The sequence below is a fragment of the Panthera uncia genome, chromosome D1 (genome assembly GCF_023721935.1).
Source record: "Panthera uncia isolate 11264 chromosome D1, Puncia_PCG_1.0, whole genome shotgun sequence".
NCBI lineage: Eukaryota > Metazoa > Chordata > Mammalia > Carnivora > Felidae > Panthera > Panthera uncia.
Window position 1 is genome coordinate 92,372,876 of NC_064808.1, and position 12,001 is coordinate 92,384,876.

The 12,001-nt window shown below is 48.9% G+C and overlaps 1 long non-coding RNA gene across 7 annotated transcripts in view; it reads left to right on the top strand.

Annotated features, from left to right (window-relative positions):
* Window positions 1-12,001, top strand: part of LOC125915150 (uncharacterized) — a 212,588-nt gene that overhangs the window by 145,498 nt on the left and 55,089 nt on the right. For all 7 annotated transcript variants that reach the window (XR_007455587.1, XR_007455578.1, XR_007455585.1 and 4 more), the window contains one exon: window positions 2,213-2,384. This is a non-coding gene — a long non-coding RNA (uncharacterized LOC125915150). The remainder of the gene's footprint in view (window positions 1-2,212; window positions 2,385-12,001) is intronic.

Consider the following 12,001-nt stretch of genomic DNA (forward strand, 5'->3'; position numbering starts at 1 on the left):
TTTCTCCACAGAGTAGACATTTGGTGCTAATTTATGCACATTAGTTAATTTTGTGCTGCTGGGCGCTCAGACGGGGCTCCCTGGTGGGTGTGCCATCCATGACAGAATGGAGAAAACCATGTGGCTGAGTACTGTGATCCTTCCAGGGACGGGACTGAAGGAGACAGGTGCTGGAGGGGCACGGGCTTGGCTGACGGTTTCAGTAAGTCCTCTGCTTGAGGACACCCTGTGGCGTCCTAGGAAGTGGGATGAATAGAGAAAAACCTACCCCCCCCCCCAAAAAAAAAACCCCACAAACCTGTCAGGTTCATTTTCAACCCAGCTTTCTAATCCTCTGGGTTTTGCATTCCAGGCATGTAGGAATACAGTCACTCATGGTGACTGGTGGTAGTGTGCCCTTCTTTCCAAGCTCCGAAACCATCTGGGGTAGCTGCGAGTGAGAAGGGAAAAGTGGCATCCTTTTCAGTAGGAGAGAAACACTTTCAAGAGTCAAACTTTAGGCACGCTCTGGGAGGCAGGAGAATTATTCAGGAGAAAGGCAGCCAGGTCCTCCGTACGATCATGTGTCTGATTGTCGCCGAAACGGAGGGTGGCTGGCAGAGAGCCGCTGAATCTGAAGAATCATTGAACCTCCTCGTGGACGTGATTCAGGTAAACCAGAGATTCCCCTGCATCCCTGGGCCCGCTCTCCATCCTGTCAGGAGCTCGTAAAGAGGAGCAGAGGTTTTGCATCTTTCTCTGCCTTCCGGTGCTCATCCCAGGGCTTGGGCTCCACAGTGGGTCCAGACACGTGCTTGGTTGGAATGGGGGCACTGGTCTGGTCCTGTCCACACACGGAGGCTGGCTAGGGAAGGAGTGCAGTCCCTGAGTTCTCTGTGGGTGCTTAACCTCAGTGTTCCGTAGTCTTTGATGTCTCGGGAAGATTTTCGTTTAATTCGGAGATAAAAATAGTTCTCTTCTTTGGTGCCCATTCATTAAAAAAACAAAGAATATATATATACACACATTGTGTATATATGTGTATATATATATATATATACATGTGTATATATATATATGTGTGTGTATATATACACGTGTGTATATATATAGAGAGAGAGAGCGCATGAGTGAGCACCAGCAGGCGAGGGGCAGAGAGGAGAGACAGAATCCCAAGCAGGCTCCACACCATCCATGCAGAGCCTGATGCGAAGCTTGAACTCACAAACCGTGAGATCATGACATGAGCCAAGACCAAGAGTCGGATGTTTTAACAGACTGCGCCACTCAGGCACCTCCCCCGCCTCCCCCCCCTTCCCCCCCCCCCCCCCCCCGTTCATTCTGGGTGTGTTTGTTACACCAACAGTGGGCTAGGAATGGACCAGAATCGGAAGGCAGAGCTTCCAGGGGGCGCTAAGGCAGGCCTGCAGAGGCTGGGGTAGTTTACAGGGATTTCCCAAGATGGTGGTAAGTTTCGCAGAGTGGTAAAAATATGGAAAAGCAATTTTGATAGCATTTAGACATCTTCAGTTCTATTTGAACACTCACTGTATGGCTTCATCCATAATATTCCGGACTCCTGTAATGACTTTTTGAGTGCCTGATACTGGGGCAGCTACGAACAATCCACTTCCCAGATTTACCTGTTACAATGTACTGGTATCTTAAAAAAAAAAGAAAAAAGTCCTAGTATTAGTTCAATTACATTTTAGCCTTGATTTGTTTGGCATCAGTGATATTCTCTGCATTGCCTGCAGTGTAAAATGTTAGGCTTTTTTTTTTTTAATTTGATTTGCTCGTATATTTTATATTTTTTCTAATGACATAGGAAGCATCTGTGATTTTAATCTTTACATCTTAAAAATCAGGTATTAGGTGTTGTTTAATAGAAAGTGATTTATTTTACTGGAAGGTGTTTTAAAAAGCCCATATTTAATACCTTCCATAACATTTTATCATTTTAAACATAATTAACGACTTTTAATTAATTTTCTCACTAAGTCTCAAACAGAGCCTCCTGAATTCTTTCCACCTTATCCCCGCCCCCCATGCAATTGCCATAATTTACTGTGTGTGTCATGACGTGAAAAAGGGCAACCACAGCTGTAAATGATCCTTGTTGCAATTTTTTTTGTCCAGTTTTTCAGACGGGATATAAGTGGCAGGCATGTTAATCTTGGGTGGAAGGAATCTGTTAGAAGAATCCAAGATGTTGCTATTTTCATTTTTACAGTTCCATTTGCTACGTGAAATAAAGAGGGCAAGTTAAATTCGAGGATGTCTCACAGTGATGGACACCGTCTGACGAGACTGGATGTGTTTCTGCAGCTTCTTGCCTTGCCAGCTGGATCTCCTTGCTTCTTCCAGGAGAGAAAAGGTTGAAAGAGCCAACGGGAACTGAGAAGGTAAATGTCACCGCATCCAGCCTGCCACCATAGGAAATTAAACATGGATCTAACAGATTTCAAAGTGTCATAGTCATACAGTTCATGCAATTCATTAAGCCGCATTTCAATGAAAAGTAAGTGATAACCCTCCTATTTAAAAATAATTGAGCAAGTGTTTTCATATTGAACTGAGGCACTTCGTTTCTGTTGAATAATACACCTAATATGGGAGTAAAAGCACGAAATGGATCTGAAACTGACCTTAGATTACTCTTCCAGCATGCTAGAAGTGTGTGCAAGGCGTACCCCCTTTTCTTCTTGGAGGGTCGGGGCGAGAGGTCAGGGCTGAGAAAGTGTACCTGCAACTTTGAATGCCCTCGCCCCTCCCAGGGCACAGGGGTGGGGACGAGGCGTGAAGTCTGCGGTCTCAGGAGTGAGACAAGGTTGGGGTTACACTTACACGAAAACATGATTTGTTGTTTGTCTAAAATTCTAATTTAATTGGGCATTCTGTTTGCAACTGGCGACTCTGCTTGGAGGAAGTTGCACAGAGAGGGATCTGGGAGAACATTAACAAGCAGAAAAGGAGGAGTCTACGAAGTGGTGGGTGAATATTAGGGTGAGGTTGGGGGGGAGGTAACATCATTTCTGTGCGGTGCCCTTGAATGAGGTTTGCACAGGACTTCTGAGGACACCACAGGGGCAAGGTGCTGGTCAGCGAGGGCATCCGGTGAGATCAGTGTGGATTCTTGAAGACCAGAAATTAACCCAGAGAAGGAAGATGGTGGGAGTTGAGGAAGGGTTTTCCAGGCAGAACAAAACATGTCCAAAGGCAAACAGGGATGAAACAGACCAGGATCCACTTCCATGAAGCCCTCCTGGTCCCACCCAAGGGCAATTCGTCCCTCCTTGCCCTGTGCCTTCCTGGACCTTGATTGGAGCCTGATTCCCCTCTCTCTTCTCCTTTCCGTTGTTGAGATACCTGTGATGTGGGTCCCATCAAGTTGCAGGCATGGGACAGACCCCAGACTCATGCTGAGCCATGCAGCCAACAGCGGACCTAGTTGAACAGACCCCGGTTTTTCAGAAGGTTGAAAACAAACACATCAGGGCGCCTGGGTGGCTCAGTCGGTTGAGCGGCCGACTTCAGCTCAGGTCATGATCTCGCAGTCTGTGAGTTCGAGCCCCGCGTCGGGCTCTGGGCTGACAGCTCAGAGCCTGGAGCCTGCTTCGGATTCTGTGTCTCCCTCTCTCTCTGCCCCTCCCCCGCTCATGTTCTGTCTCTCTCTCTCTGTCAAAAATAAATAAACATCAAAAAAAAAAAAAAGAAAAGAAAAAACAAACACATCAAATGTTTCCACAGTTTTTCAAGCAAGACAAAATCTGCATGTATGTATAGGTACTTAAGTAAACACAGAGAACTGATTTATACATCGGACCATAAGTATCTAGGATTGTTTCCCCACAAGAGAAGTCACACCATGAAAGTAAACCAAAAGGAAAAAAATAAGTCCAATTTGTTAAATTCTCTAAGATTTATCCTCAAGCCAACCCACACTGCTTAAGTGTGTGAAGTGAATTCTCTACTGCACAACTCAGCAGTCTATTGCCTTCGAATGTTATCTTTTGGAGGAGAGGTTGTCCCGTGTCTTGTGTGTGATTCTTTATCCCCGTGCTTATGGTCCTCGCCTGCTTAAAGTTCTGCAACTTACGGCTCTGTGTACATAGATAAGTAGGACCATGCTTTCTGCCCTTCAGGGCGCAGAAGCTGGGGAGGCTGGGGTGTATGTGGAAAGGAAACTTTCTGGCTGCCCTCTTCCCACGACTGATTCAGAGGTGTGCTGGCCCAGAGATAAGAACATCAAAAAGGTGGCTTCTCTGAGTAGCTTTGGGATGTAAATAAACTTCCCTTTTGTTTAAAAAAAAAAAAAAAGCTCCTTTCCAGGGTCACCTGGGTGGCTCAGTCAGTTAAGTGTCTGACTCTTGATTTCTACTCAGGTCAGGATCTCATGGTTCATGGGTTCCAGCCCCACACTGGGCTCAGTGCTTGAGAGTCTTTCTCTCTCCCTCTCTCTGCCCCTCCCCCCTCAAAATAAATAAACTTAAGAAAAAAATGCTGCTTTCCAGGGCTTTACCAGCCAGAATAAGTGGTTGTGATTGTGGTTGTCGTTGTTTTTCATTTTGTTGGTGGGGGCGGGGCGGGGGGAGGCTATTTGGGGAATTCTACTTTGCAGAGCAGCTAAGAGTTCTGAGTGGTTGGAACCTTTCAACTCTAGGAGTGTTCATCTTGTCCCTGAAGTGAATATCGTACGTTGTTTTTCTCTTTCCTTTTCTTTGCGCATTTCCTCAAAGTGCTGGCCATCCAAGGATTTGACCTAGACTTCTGTGGACCTACCTTGGCTTTACTTTACCTGCGAAACGCCCATATCTGGCTCTACGCTCCGTCTGGGAAATTTGCCTTTTTCGGCACTTTGCGGAGAGCCTGGTCTCCTTTGCCGTTCTTGGCCCTCGTGCCTCTCTTCCCGGGGCAGAAGGAATAAATACCAGGCTTTCCTGCGGGCCCCACCGACGCAGGACCAACGCAGGGTTTCTGCTCTCCTGCGCCACCTGCTGTCACCAGCTCCAAGCGCAGCCTTCCCGGTCTCCAGCCCCAGGCCCCCCACGGGAGCCGGAGCCAAAATCTCAGCCCAAGCTGACGTTACTTAGGCTGCCAGATTTCTGTCCTGGTCTTATCTGTGCTGCCTCCACTGGCTCGCTAGATCAGAATCCCAAATGTCCCCACATGACTTGCCTCAAGTCACGCAGACCCTGAGCTCCTTGGCCAGAAAGGAGGGAGCCTGCCAGTTCTGGGGGTTGGCGACTAGCCCCTCCAGCAGGTCAGTGGAGGCCAGCCTCTGCCCCCGCAGTGAAAATGCAAATGAATTTTTTTTTCTCAGTGTCAATATACACATGGCACTTATCCTTTAATGGGCTCTCTCCAGCATGTCCCCAGCACGCTCCCTGATTGGGCCACTAGGTTTTTCACCAGCTGCTCAGGACTTTGAAACTTTGTTTGTGTTTTAAGCACTCCGAACTTTTCCATGTTTTCAAAACTTCGTCATTCTAACCGAGGGACCCCAAAGCAAGTAGGGTGTTGCTTTGCATTAGCTAAATTAAGTGACCCCACGATTTCCTCTTCTAGGTTGAAAATCTCTCAATGCAGGATGTAGGTATTCGTCTATTTTCCATCATACAGAGCCTGGCATATAGTAGGTGCTTCCCGAAAACTTGTAGAAAGTCCTTTTCCGTTTGTCTGTTAAAAGTAAAAACTGTCGGGTCTGAGATTCTGAGCGCTCATTCCCGATGTAAGCCTGGAAAAAATGAAACTGACCCGGTAGAAAGAAATGATGAGTGATAACAGTGATTTCTACTATTATTGTGATAAGAATGAGGATGTAAGCCATTGTGGTCTCATGAGGTTAGAAAAAGTAGCAAGATGGGGCACCTGGGTGGGCTTAGTCAGCGCAGGCCATGATCTTAACGGCTCATGAGTTCGAGTCCCGCGTCGGGCTCTGCGCTGACTGTGCAGGGCCTGCTTGGAATTTTCTCTCTCCGCTCCACCCCTGCTCTCCCGAGCTCACTCTCTTTCTCTCAAAATAAATAAATAAACTTAAAAACAAAAAAGAAACAAAGGTAGTAAGGCATGTGCGCAGTTGGGTCTGAGATTGAACTTCCTGACAGCAAAGTTTGCAGGATACTTGGATAAAAATACAAATGAGGGTTTATCCCAGCAACTAGGCTAAAGAGAGAGACACATCCATTTAGTTAAGTAAACATTTATTGAACTCTTACATTGTGCCAGCAGCATACTGGAAGCCGGGGTTAAGCTGTGCTTCTCTGAGCACAGAGAAGACTGAGACAGATAGATGATTTCAATGCCATTTCTTCAATGCCGAGAGAGATGTGTACCTGGGGTGTTGTGGGTGTGTGATGAAGGGACACTAACTGCAACTCTGCAGCCAGGGAAGGCTTCCTGGAAGAAGTAGTGTTTATACTGAGTTTTACCACCGGGTGGGAGATGTCTAGGGGAATGAATGCAGTTAGTGCATTCCAGGAAAGGCGGGCAGCTGAATTAACTGATGTAGAAACATCTTTAGATCATAGAAGATCCTTCCTGTCATTCCGAGTCGAGTCCTCTGGGAAATGCTGTTGTCCCATAGGAAATGCCTTACAATCCTGGTGGCCACAGGGGGCTCGGTTCTCTGTCCCGTGTTGGACTCGTCACCTCATTGGGACAGCCTCTCGTGGATTTAGGAGGGAAAAGGTAAAGGAAGGAATCTCATTGCCCTCTGCAGTCAAGGGTCATGATCCTTCAAGCAGCCTCTCTGCCCCATCGTTCAGGGCCCCCCAGAGCTGGCATGCCCGTGACCCATCACGTCTGGCGTATCTGAGGACCGCCCGCAAGGCCATGCCGTCCAGGAGGCTGCCTGGAGGAAGGCTAGGGCTGGAGCCTGACTGTCGGGTCAGAGAAAAGAAACAGACAGCCACCTAGCAACTCTCACAGCAGCTGCTTGTTGCATTCTGAAAGATTATAGCACCAGGCCCCATTGTACAGATGGGAAGACTGAGGCTGACGAGTGTGGAGCCACCTCCCAGGTCCTGGGAGTAACGGGCAGCTACTGTATACTTACGTAGCTTCTTGTTTCTTACGACAGCGCTGCAGCTAGGACCTCTGGGTGGGAACCCGGGAGAGGCATTTTTTTCCCAGAAAGGAGTGCTTTCGGAAACGGCAGGCCAGTGCGTAATGGCCTGTATCCACCGGATACCCTCCCTGCTTATTACGCTGGCATCGTGGGGTGGGGGTTCCCAGCCTCCGCCAGGGAGGTCATTCAGTCCCAGCCATGCCAGCTGGTGTCCTCGAGGCCCCGGACCACCACCAGAGAAAGGAATCTGAGGGCAAACAAAGAGCGCCGCCTCCGTGGCTGCGGACCTGAGCCCTCCACGCGCGCTTGCCCGAGGCGGGCCCCCGTGGGGCTGGTGCCAGGCTCTGGGCTCTTCTCCACCCCTTCCTGAGCCCCCCGGCTCATCTGCTTGCTTTCCGAACTGCAGCCATCCTGAATGGGTCTTTGTGTGCGCCCCAGGAGCTGGCTCCGAAGAGCCCTGCGAAATGCTGGACAGAGACGTCTCCTTTGGATCCAGGCACGGCTCAGCGCGGTGCCTGTCTCGTGGGAGGCGGCCTTTCTTGTGCCGCCCTGTTGCTCCCTATCTGGGAGCGAGCCGCGACCTGGATGAACGGGAGAAACGTTCCGCACCCTTGCCCAGAGGGGTCATCGGCAGGGCCGTGGGGATGGCCTTGGTCTCCTCCCCTGAGCCGTCTTTCCCACTGTCCCTCCTTGCCACTGCGCCCCCAGAGATGACTAGTACCAAAGAGACAGTTAAATGGCCACTCCTTATGTGCCAGGCATTGTGCTAAGGGTTGCATCCCATTCCGTCAAAGCTTCCCAGCAATCCTGTGAGCTCCATCGTCTTACCAGCCCCATTTTACAGGTGAGAAAACCGAGCTTGGAGCCGCTAAGCAACCTGCACTGGAAATTCTGGACGCAGATTGGGTGGCTCTCTGCCCCGGCTCCTTCCTTGTGGCTCTCAAGGCGTCTCTCCCAGACATGGGTGTCCTAGGGCCACTTCACGCCTGGCTCCCTGGGGAATCACCACCCTCCGGAGTGCTGGCCGCCCCTGGGGGGCCCACGGGGAGGCAACGTCTGGTTCTGGCAAAATGCAGACAGCCGCTTGGCCTTCCGAAGTCATTCTGTTTTCCACTGTTCCCCTTTGTGCCTTTTTTTTTTTTTTAAATCAAGAGTAACGTTGTGTTTGATAAGAGAAGAAACTAGGGACCCTCCCCTCCCCCCCAGGAAATAACGTGGTATTGCGCGGCAAACACTGGATGAGGGCTGGGGCAGAGGGTTCCTTCCGGGGGCTCGTGGCCCCGGTTCGGGGACTGACTGCACTGCTCTGGGCTCGTGTCTCTCCTGCTGGACACGAGGGGATAGAATGAACTCCAGGTACCTGACTCTGCAGCAGTCTGTGCCGGTTGAAGAGGAGGCACGGATCCTGCTTTCATTTTTTTCTCAGTAGAAAGAACCGGTGGTAATGAAAGCATCTGTATTCGCCTACCTGGCCTCCCTTAGCTTGAGAGGTGTGACCTATATAGCATTCTTATGGAGCCAAGCCCGGTGACCCTTTTGGGGGACAGAAATGTTAATCATGACCTTTAGAACAGCTCTGTTACTGGGGCGCCTGGGTGGCTCATTTGGTGAAGTGTCTGACTTTGGCTCAGGTCATGATCTCACGGTTCGTGAGTTCGAGCCCCGCATCGGGCTCTGTGCTGATAGAGCCCAGAGCCTGCTTTGGATTCTCTGTCCCCCTCTCTCTCTGGCCCTCCCCCACCCACGCTCTCTCTCTCTTGCTCTCTCTCTCTCTCTCTCTCTCTCTGTCTCTTTCTCTCTGTCTCTCTAAAATAAACATTAAAAAAATTTTTTTTAATAATAAAAATAAAAAAAAAAAAAGAACAGCTCTGTTACCTAAGCCAAATGGCCAACTGGGAGGGGCTGTATTTCTGTTTGCAAAGAGGCTATGAGCAATCAGTGGTAAAACAAGCAAAAAACAACTAGAGAAATGCAGGTTAGATCTATTTTTATTTAAAAAAATTTTTTATGTTTATTTATTTTTGAGAGCGAGAGAGACAGAGCATGAGTGGAGGAGGAGCAGAGAGAGAGACACACACACAGAATGCAAAGCAGGCTCCAGGCTCTGAGCTGTCAGCACAGAGCCCGACGCGGGGCTCGAACTCACGGACCGCGAGATCATGACCTGAGCCGAAGTCGGCCGCTTAACCGACTGAGCCACCCAGGTGCCCCCAGGTTAGATTTTAAGAACCTCCCACTCGGGCAATGTGTTGGGGGTAATCAGGCAAATTATAAGTTGTCCTCCAGAATTTGTTTGCTTGCTTCCTGTTTTCTTTTATCTTTCTTTTCGTTTTAAAAATGAGTTCGGTCTTGACCTCCCTAAGCTATAATGACTATAGTCCATACATCTTCTGAGGATTGGGGAATGATTATTGTAGGCTGTCTATGAAGGGAGTTTCCTTTATGTTGATCATCGACACGTGATAAGAAACTCTAGAATTGGGATCCTCAGAAGTGTGTGTGATATGTATGGGGTGTTCCGCCCCTCGCTGTGAAGAGGTAACGCCCACCGGTAGCCATGGTCGCGTCAAGCCTCAGAAATGGCAATATTGTAATGATGGGTAACATGACCCATTTTTCTGCGCCTCATTCTCCAAGTTGCTTTCTTTAGTCTTCACGCACTGCTCTGGTATCTGCCCTATTTCCGTGGGCACGTTCCTCGATTAAACCGTTGCTATCCTCACGGATTATTAGTAGAGTCTAATTGTGATGATATGTGATAAATACTTGTTCTGAGTAACGGAAGCATAAGGACAGCAGAGGGATACCCCTCACAATCCAGGATAATAGCCTGTAGATGATTAAGGGCCTAAGATGCAGGGTGTTACACGCACAAGAGTCACAAACATCTGTTCGCTTACCTTTCGGCTCCTTCCCCCATTTCCTATGTTGCCCTTCTTTGGTGTTTTCCTTGGGAGTCACTCGTTCCTTTTTTTTTTTTTTTTTTTTTTTCTTTGCTAGTCTCGTTTCCGTGAGTGGAACTCGCTATTAAAACAACAGTTGAGGGGTGCCTGGGTGGCTCAGTCGGTTGAGCGCCGACTTCGGCTCAGGTCACGATCTCGCGGTCCGTTGAGTTCGAGCCCCGCATCGGGCCCCTGTGCTGACAGCTCAGAGCCCGGAGCCTGTTTCGGATTCTGTGTCTCCCTCTCTCTGACCCTCCCCCACTCATGCTCTGTCTCTCTCTGTCTCAAAAATGAATAAAAACGCAAAAAAAAAAATTTTTAAAAACAACAGTTGAAGATAGCACATTCCAGAACCTGAGGGATAATTCAGGGAAGATGTCAGAAAGGGCTTCCTGACTGGGACAAAGAGCATAAAGAGGAGAGAAACCCATTTGGACAGCGCATGTGCAGTTCACCTCCAGTGCCTGGGCTCCATGAAGTGGGAGCAGTTTTCTGGGTCTCGGTCCTTTACTTACGGAGTGACCTGTGAGTCGCTGGAGAAGTTAATCTTTGTGGACAAAGCTGTCCGTTTATTTGTTGGACTTTGATCGGGAGGCAATGCAAAAGCCCTGTGTTTGGGCAGAGACCAGTAGGCAAGAGACTTTCATCAGGAGTTTTTGGAACAGAAGAGGGGCGTCAGGAAGACTCAACTGAGAGTCACATGTGAAATGGATTACATGTGGGGAGACAGGATTCCTGGGAAACCAATGGGAAGAGGTAGCAAAAGCCAGACAGAGAAAAAGGACAATTGCAGCGGGAAGAAAAGAAAGGGATTAATGCAAGAAGACGTGGAGAATGAGTGGTCAGAGCTTGGCGGCTCAGCAGCTGCGAGGGAGGGCTTGGCCAAAGGAAGGATGAACTGTGACACAGTCACTAGCTGATGTCCCCAGGGAGCCGCTGGGCACTTGTCCAGTGGCCAGTGGGAGTAAGTGGACTTTCTACACTTTCCTTGCCGAGGAAAAAAGAGGCATCAGCAGTGGCTTGTTGTTAGCTGTGCAGACTTATCCCCATAACCTATCATTATGGGTGGAATACGGCCTTGACAGAGGGTGAGGCAAGGTCAGAAATAGGGTGTTGGACATAGGTCTGCATTTCCATGACGGGTGATGCCATTGTGTGGGTCCCATTGCCACTGCTCTGCCCCCACTCTTAACGGTGATGCTAGCTAACGCTTGGCTTGCTTTTTGAAGAGTTATTGGGGCTCTCTACACACAGAAATGGGGAGAATTCCACAAAGCATTGGGCGGGGAAAAATTTAGCAGAGAATACCACGGCAATATCCCGCGCAAACAACAGTATTGGGTAGCTTGTGGTGTTTTAAATTCTTCCCACCCTCGGTTTCTTGTCACCCATTTCCCTACTCATACATCCAGGGCCCTGCTACCGGATTTCTTTGGCTTTTTCACAGTGAAATGGGGAACGACTTACAATTAAGTTCTTTGTTCGTTGCTGTTGTGCCGCCTGAAGACAGTAGGCCTTGGGAGGTGCAGTGAAAATGGCGTCTTGTTGGCCTTCACAGTTAAAGACTGTGGCATGGGACCCGTGGGCTTGTCACACTGGCATCTCCCTGTGGGCCTCTCAGATAACCTGGCAGCACATTCTTTTATGCTGACTTCAGGGCAAGAAAGAATATTCTTTGGATAAGCAAAACCCACATGACTAAAGCTCTTACTTTAACAGAAAGGCCGGGGGGAGGGTGCCTCTTTCTGTGACCCATGTTGGTCTCTGGCCAAGGACCTATGAAATCCCCTGAGGATGAACAGCTCATGAGGGTCCAGCTGTCTTCTTAATTAAAGAAACCAGACTCTCCTCATACCCCCTTTGGTTTTCCACATCGAAAGCCGCTTTTAGCCTAAGATGGCCTTTCTTTCCTGGGTCGAAAATGCTCATGTCTACTCTTCATTAGTTGATATAGGAAAACTAAGCATCCCTGTAGTCGGGTCAGGGAAACTTCAGTTTGGAAAATCTCCTC